Source organism: Asparagus officinalis, chromosome 8, assembly GCF_001876935.1.
Source record: "Asparagus officinalis chromosome 8, Aspof.V1, whole genome shotgun sequence".
NCBI lineage: Eukaryota > Viridiplantae > Streptophyta > Magnoliopsida > Asparagales > Asparagaceae > Asparagus > Asparagus officinalis.
The window spans coordinates 67,315,850-67,324,391 of record NC_033801.1 but is presented as its reverse complement, the minus strand read 5'-3'; the positions used below and the strand labels follow the sequence as shown (position 1 = coordinate 67,324,391).

General features: G+C 39.3%; 1 long non-coding RNA gene across 1 annotated transcript; it reads right to left on the bottom strand.

Moving 5' to 3' along the window:
- Positions 3,940 to 4,718, bottom strand: LOC109822481. The gene is made up of 2 exons (XR_002242148.1): positions 4,607 to 4,718; positions 3,940 to 4,294 (listed from the first exon to the last, which is right to left on the bottom strand). It is a non-coding gene; the product is annotated as an uncharacterized LOC109822481 (long non-coding RNA).

The window sequence follows — 8,542 nt, the reverse complement described above, 5'->3', positions numbered from 1 at the left end:
ACCTTCTGTCTGACTGTAGTCTTTAGCTACAAAGCATGCCTTGTACCTTACAGAATCTACATTTAGAGTTCCATCTTTCTTTTTGAATACCCATTTATAGCCAATAATTTTTTGTCCCCTTGGTGGCTTTACTAACTCCAATGTCTGGTTCTTGTGAAGAGACTCCATTTCTTTAGTCATCGCACTAGTCCAATTTGCAGCTTCATTACCACTAATAGCCTCCTTATAAGTAGAAGGAACTGGAATCACAATCGATTTTGCTATACTCAATGCGTAAGCAAGCAAGTCTGCATAGCGTTGAGGAGGTCGGATCTGCCTTTTTGTTCTCCCGGTGGAAATATTATATTGCTGCTCTTGCGGTGTGTCAGCATCTGAGGTTGAACCTTCCGCAGTATCAACTGGTTCAACATGAGCGCCCTCAAGCACTCTCTTTGAAGTTGAGCTCTCTAGCTCCACCTGCTTGCTAGACTCCTTTTCAGTACCTGTGGTATCAATAACAAACTTCTTTATCCGGTGAAGCATGGATTTCTCATTAAAAGTAACATCTCTACTAGTAATAAACATAGGTGATTTGGGATCAGAACACCACAACCTATATCCCTTCATCACCAGTAGCATATACTAGAAAGATAGCTTTCTTTGCTCTAGGTTCAAACTTACCATCATATCATGATTATAAGCAAAGCAACCAAATACTCTTAATGAGAGTAATTAGCAGGAGCACCAGACAATACATCTTCTGGAGTCTTAAAATTAATTACTGTAGAAGGAGATCTGTTTATCAAATATCAAACTGTATTAATTACCTCGGCCCAAAAGTCTTTTGACAAACTGGCATTAGAGAGCATGCACCGAGCTCTCTTTAAAAGTATTTTGTTCATCCTTTCTGCAACTCTATTTTGCTATGGTGTATGCCGAACTGCATGATGACGTACAATACCTTCATTCTTGTAGAACTGGTCAAACTCTGAGGAATAAAATTTTATCTTGTTGTCGGTTCTGAGGCGCTTCACTTACTTTCCAATTTGCTTCTCAATTATAACCTTTCATTGCTTGAAGGTTGCAAACACAACACTCTTATACTGCAAAGGATACACCCAAACTTTTCTGGAATAATCATCAATCAATGTTAGCATAAAATGAGCTCCACCTTTCGATAGAACCTAAGAGGGACCCTAAATATCTGAATGGATATAATCTAAAGTACCATTGGTTCTGTGGACACCGATACTAAAGGAGACTATGGTATTTGTCGAAAACGCAATGCTCACAAAAGTCTAGTTTGCTAGTTTTCTGACCATAAAGCAGACCTTGTTTTCTCAATACATCTAGTCCTATCTCACTCATATGCCCTAACCGCATATGCCACAAATGTGTAGTGTCAGAATATGAATCCTCTGAGGATGATACTGTTGCAGCACCTATCACTATGCTGCTATCAAGAACATATATGGTATTTACCTTCTTTCTTTTCATCATAATAAGAGAACCTTTACTAACTCAAAACTCCACCTTCAGCCGAAAACTTAAAACCATTTGAGTCAAGGGTGCGTAAAAAAAATAAGGTTCTTCTTTAACTCTGGTATATGTCGGACATTGCTCAATGTTCTAACAATACCATCATGGGTTCTAATCTTAATTGATCTGATACCAACAGTCTTACAAGGCATGCTATTTCCCAACAAGACATTCCCATCGTCGATAGACTGATATATGACAAACAAATCCCTATACGGATACATATGGTAGGAACAACCCAAATCAAGAACTCACTCATCTTGTGAATGAGTATTAACACTAACTGAAAGAATTTCATGTGAACTAGAAGACTCTTCAGTTATAGTGACAACTGAATGTTTCACCTCCCCAGACTTTGACTGTGAATTATCATTTACTTTGAGCGCTGGATAATTAGGTTTTATATGACCATACTTATGACAGTAATAACATTCACTATTTTTTCTTGGCCTGGACTTTGATCTAGAAATATTTTTAGATTTTGCTTCTACCACCAACACCTTTTTTAGGACGACCACGAGCGAATAAGCCTTCAGCTTGATCCTCTCCTCCTACTACAAACACTTCTGTCTTAATTTTTTTGAATGTAAGGCTGATTTGACATCCTCCCTAAAAAGTGTATCTCTACCATAAAGCATACTATTGACAAAATTTTCATAGGAAGGAGGTAACGAACATAACAAGATAAAGGCTTGATCTTCTTCGTCGATTTAACATCAATATTCTTTAAATCCATAAGAATAGTGTTAAGTTCATCTAAGTGGTCTATAATTCGCATACCTTCCTTCATGCGAAGGGTGAAGAGGCGTTGCTTTAAGTAGATCTTGTTCGTTAGAGATTTCGTCATGTACAAGCTCTCCAATTCGAGCCACAATCTGGCGGTGATATCTTCATTGGCAACCTCCCGCAGGACCTCAGCGACCAAACAGAGCTGTATGCCACTATGCGTCTTCATCTCCAAGTCTTCTTTCCCATCATCAGGCATAGATTCTGATAACTTATTCTTTTTGGATAAGACTTTGAACAGTCCTTGTTGTACTAGAAGAGCCCTTATTTTTACTCTCCACAAACTGAAGTTGTTTCTCCCATCGAATTTCTCCATTTTGTACAGAAGACATCTTGAAGCCCACTAGAACAGTAACTGTAATTATGAGCAGAAATCGTACTTTTGAATAATAACCGTACATGTGAACAGTTCATGAATAGTGTCCAATGCTTTTAAAGAGTAAATGATAATCTAACTTTTTTTCTGATGTGGATGATCCACTTTTAGTAGCAGCTACAAAGCATACGATAAGTAGATACACGTACTCTAAGTTAGGATTTGGTACCATTTTGTTGCAGCGGGGGGCTTCACAGACATAGAAAATGTCTATACAAGAGTGGAGAATAACAACACTGAATAAACACAGTGAAGACAAAGAGAATAACACATAAGGATTTAACGTGGTTCGGTCAGTATGACCTACGTCCACGGGCGAGAACAGCAGAGAGCTTCACTAATCACAAAAGAGAAGATTACAAAGGGAGATCACTCTAATGTCTCATCAAACTCACACAAAGAAGAGAACACTCAAAAAACTCTCTTTTCTTTTTCTCTCTAAATCTCTCTTTCTTCTCTCTGTTCTGAATTTATGTTCGATGCTCTAAGCCTTCTCAACTCTCCTCTATTTATATCTTTCAAAAGGGTTGGTGGAACAGTGTTTTGGGTTGGTGAAATAATGTTTAGGGTTTGGTGAAACAGTGAAGTTTGGTTTGGTAGGTGTGAGTTGAATTTCAAAGTCAATTTAACAATATCTCTTACAAATAGGGAATCTTAGCACGAACTTGCAAAGCACCTAGATTTAGTTCCAAAAGCATTTTGTCCATTTTACTCCACGCAGAAGATCCATCCAAGATAATCGATGATAAATCTTTTACGAAAGAAGAGTCCATACCATACAATGATAGAGAGCAACTTCATTTTTGTTTGTATTATGACTTTTCCCTGTATCCCACCTACATGGTGAAATTTTACAGATAAGTAATCTACCTCATAATTTTGTTATTAGCCATTGTTGTTGTGTTAGAAGAGATTCCAATCTTGAGGCATGTAGGTCTTTGGTTCCGCTTCAGTCTTAAGACTGCATATTTTGTGTATTCTCTATCAAAATTTTATCGCAAATGATTCTCCATCGCACTGATATTATAGAATATTTATTCAGAATTTGGTTGAAAAAGAACAAAACTACATAAAATTGTAAAATTATTTAGAGTCACATATGTTCCACGCAATTAATTCACAGATGGCTATAGTGTTAAGATACTTCCTTCAGGAAGTATATATATATATATATTTTAATCTTTTTTCAATCTTTTTGTCATTTTTAAACTCAAACAGCCCAAGCATTACAAAGTAAAACTTCTTTACTGCAACGTGCAAAAGCAAAACCAATCCTGTTTTTTACATACAATCCCTGTAACACATCCACTCGTATATGGCTACACACACTCAAAAAATCAGTGAGGCTTATCAAATGGAAGGAGGAGAAAGAATATATGGGAAAAAAACAAAAACAAAAACAAAATTACACTCTGCACACTTAAAAAATACCCTGAAAAATTACAACTCTTTTCTTTTTGTTAAAAATATAAAGAAAAGAAAATCATTCAATCTATGTGCTGTTGTAAGAGGAAATGGAATTCAGAATTTTGTCGCAGTAATGGTGGCGGTTCAACATCTGAAAGATTTATGTCGAGAACTGACCGAGAGATATCATCCAAGGAGAAAGGGATACTGCAAGTATTTTGGTTTGTTTAGAAAAGGTAAGTCAAATAAAAGTTGCAAATACTAATTCTTGCTCTTAGTTCTAATTGGGTTTTCTCATATGAGATCCTAATTTCTATCATACTTCCACTTTGGAACCCCAAAATCTTCATATTCTCAATCCCATCCATAAATCCTTTAAAAATATGAAGATTCATGGGGATAAAATGGGAAAATATATATGTAGTTTAGTGTCTGATATGAGACAACCCTTTCTTAGCATGTTATATCAAAATGGAATTAGGCCTTAGGGAACATAGGAATTGGATTTTTGGTCTTTACCTCGAATCATCATCCAACAAAAAGGATTTATTTGGAATGTTAATTGAATCATCACTCATCAAAGCTCTCATCTTGCCAATAACCTGAAACCAATTCAATTGTGTAAAACAGTTGTTAGTGATATCATATGCATGTTTGTAGTTTTTCTTTAATTGAAGAGTGTGGTTTCTTATGGTAAGCAGTTATTTATTGTAATTTGTGCTTCCTAAGTTTACGTGTCTGAAGAATTGCATTGCCAATGTCAGAAATTCCCTTGCTTGTTGTTTCTTCCCCTATGAAAAGAAATACGGGTATTTTTGTTATTTAACTAGTCACATGATACACATGTGAGCCTGTTCGATGGAAATTCAAAAAAGAAGGGGTAGAACTCTGAGTTTAAAACTGCATAGAGATTTTCTGTCATTTCTAGAAATCATAGGGTGGTTTCTGTAATTTTCCCTTATCGAACTAATATATTTGAAGTGTAGCATGTTTATTATCATGTCTACAATCATTCCCCAAAGTTTTACATTTTTTGGAATTTATTTGATAATCATTCCCCAAAGTTTTACATTTTTTGGAATTTATTTGATATTTTTAAACAGTGTTTTAAAATCAGTAAACTGTGTTTAAAACCTGGATTTTCATATATCAGTTCACGGTCTGACCGCGCCTGAGTTCATTCTGTCAGTGTCGGCAGCAGAGACTTTCACGATCGACCGCCGTGGTCGACCGTGAGCTCGAGATTGTCCACGGTCGACCACCACGGTCGACCGCCGAAGTCTCTGGAGCTTTTCCTGTTGTTTTTGTTGCTCGCGGTTGACCGCCGTTTATCCCAACGGCTCTTTTGATACAGAATCATATTTCTGATTCTTGGTCTGTTTGGTCTTTTCCTTTGGGGTTTTTGCTGTTGCTTCCTCTTCCTATATAAACCCCCAAACCCTCTTCTATCTCAGTAACCAATGGGATATTTTAAACAAGTTTAAAAAAGTTTTAACAGGGGTTTATGTTTGGTTTAAAGCTGTTTTTGGTTGGTTCACAAGTGGAGGAGATCATCTACATTGTTTGAGCTTCCTTTTAATCCATCTCTCCATCTTGTTATTCAGAGAAGAATCTCTAAACTCATATCTAGCTATTTATACATTTGATTTACATTTCCATAAGCTAGCATTTGTATTGAGTTTAGTTTGATGTTGATTTACTCATTGTTTACACACACACCCACTTAAGCTTATTGTATTTACATACATAGTATATTTGGGTTGGTGAGAGTTTTAATAATTGAGTGTGAGCTTTTATTGTGTTCTAATCCATATTAGTTGTATTGTGCTTAATCGTGAGATTACTTTGTAATACACTTGTACACCGAGAGGAGTGTGTGGTGAGAGTCGGGATCGTCCCAAGAGGAGTGGCGTCGGTTGACGAACCTAGGGAGAGGTTGTAACCGAGCACTTGAGGGAGACACGGCTAGGTCCAACACTTGTGAGGGTGTAGAGTGAGTTTGCAAGAGTGTGAGTTGTAGAGTTTTCGGTTAGCTAGAAAACCGAGTGTGTAGAAGTTCCGGCTTCCAAACCGGATTGTGATAGTGGATTTCTCCCCGGGAGTGGGGAGCGGAGACGTAGGACGGAAGATCCAAACTCCGTGATCGTTTGATTGTGTTTGTGTGTGCCTTGGACTTTATTCTTATTTGTGCTCATTGCTCATTTCGTCATTGTCTCACTATTTAGTTTGTCCACTATCTAGTTTTTATTCTTATTTGTGCTCATTGCTCATTTCGTCATTGTCTCACTATTTAGTTTGTCCACTATCTAGTTTAGATTATTTACCCTTGTGTTGTTTATATATCCTTGCACATACATTGTCTATATCTCTTTGTTAGGACATATCTTGTTGTTCATATTGCTTATCCTAGCTCATTTATCTTATTATATTTCAATCTTGCTAGGATAACTTATTAATAGTTTTTATTGGCATAAAATCGGATTAGATTAGCATAAGATCCTAATCACCCCCGCCCCCCCCCCCCTGTACTCAACTCCTTGATTGAGGAGGAGTTTAGATCTACAGATCCGGACTCGTTGGAGGCCGGAAGGGCGTTGCAAGATTCAGCTACCGCAGCAACGGGAGCGTTGATCTTCCTGCGCTTGTGAGAAGCAGAGGATCTGGAGGAGGAGGACGAGAGGTATTCTTCGTACTTCTGTTAGTCTAACTTGTATTCGATCACCTCTTCAACCGGGATCTTAATCATCGGTTGCGACACGACGGCCTCGGCAGCGAGACCGTTGGCTCCCACTGTGGTCGCCAGTTTATTTTCGTCGAAAATTGTTTTCTTCATTGTATAACTCATTACAACTTTGATCGTTACAATAAGTTCAAAAAGACCGGTGTTTTTATAAGACCTTTACACAATAAAAATAAAAGATACAATTCTCTTGAAAATAAACGTAAGATCCGTTTAACGTCTCCTGCTTGTGTGGGTGTCTTCGCCTGTGCCGGGGTTTATCCGTGGACCACCTTTGATCAGATCTGGTTACTGAAAATTCGGCAGAGCTCCTACCTCACCAAGGAGGTATTTTCTTAAAGCGCTGAAATCGACCAAGCGAAAAAAATTCGGCAGAGCTCCTACCTCACCAAGGAGGTATTTTCTTAAAGCGCTGAAATCGACCAAGCGAAATCAGTAGCTCTTCTCGAGATTAAGACCAAGCCTAATCTCGAGGAACGGACGGGAACAGGCTTCAGATCCATCGAATTGCTCCTTCTTTATGTTGGGATTCATTGGGATCTTGTTAGCCCTTGTTGAAATTCGTGCTCCCTTGCTCTCCAGCTCGGCAGCACCTCCTCGTCTTGATAATTAATCCCCCTGTGAAATGAGCCCCTAGGCTTGTATTTATAGGCTTCGGTTGGGGGTTTTCGGATGAGAATGAATGATTCCTCCTTATATTCAGTTAATAACTGATTAACAACGTTTGGGGATGATATCAGATCAGTTTGGATGCTCAAGAACGAACAAATCCCAAGAAGAACCGTCAAAAACCGAACAGGGGTTGAAACAGCGTACGGAGCCGCGCGGGCGCGGGTCGGGATTGGTCCTGTCCCAACGCGCGCGGCGGGGTCAGACTTGGGCCGGCCGCGGCGCGCTGTGAGTCGGACGCGGTCCGACCCGTGCGAACGCGGTGTTTTGACGTTTTGCTGAGCTCTGGTGTTTTCTGGTTTTTCCGGGACTTGTATTTTTCACCGTTTTACATATTTGATCGTCTTGTTGACTTGAACGCTCCGTGCGAGTTCATTGACGTGTGTTGATTGATGCCAGCATGCTGATTGGCACGTTTGTATTGACTGACGTGCGCGAGCTGAATGATGCGCGCGTGTTGAACGACGCGTGCGAGCTGATAGAAGCACGCGAACTGATTGACGCGCATGAGCTGAATGATGCGCGCGTGCTAACTGACTGTTGGGCGTGTTTGGACGCTTTGAGTTGATTGACGCGTGCAGGCCACTTGGAGTTTGCCGTTGTGGTGGTTCGTTATCATGTCATCAACGGTTCGCCGATTCGCTTCATGCGATTGTCGGTGTCGGATAATCCTTAATGACGTTCATCGTCTTCTCTTTGTCTCAAGCTGTGTTCGGGGACCTATAGGTAATTTTTAACGCCTACACCCCCTCCTTGCCCCGTGGACTTAAGCAACTTGCCAAACCACGTTAAACTCGTTGTCTTGCTATGGTATTGTGTTTAGCTTATTAGTTGTGATTTATCTCTTATTCTTGTTCGTGTCACTTCGAGGCTTCCGCCGCGCACAATAGGGGGCTTCACAGACACAGAAGATGTCTATACAAGAGTGGAGAATAACAATACTGAATAAACACAGTAAAGACAAAGATTACAGCACATAATGATTTAACGTGGTTCGGTCAGTATGACCTACGTCCACGGGTGAGAACAACAGAGAACTTCACTAA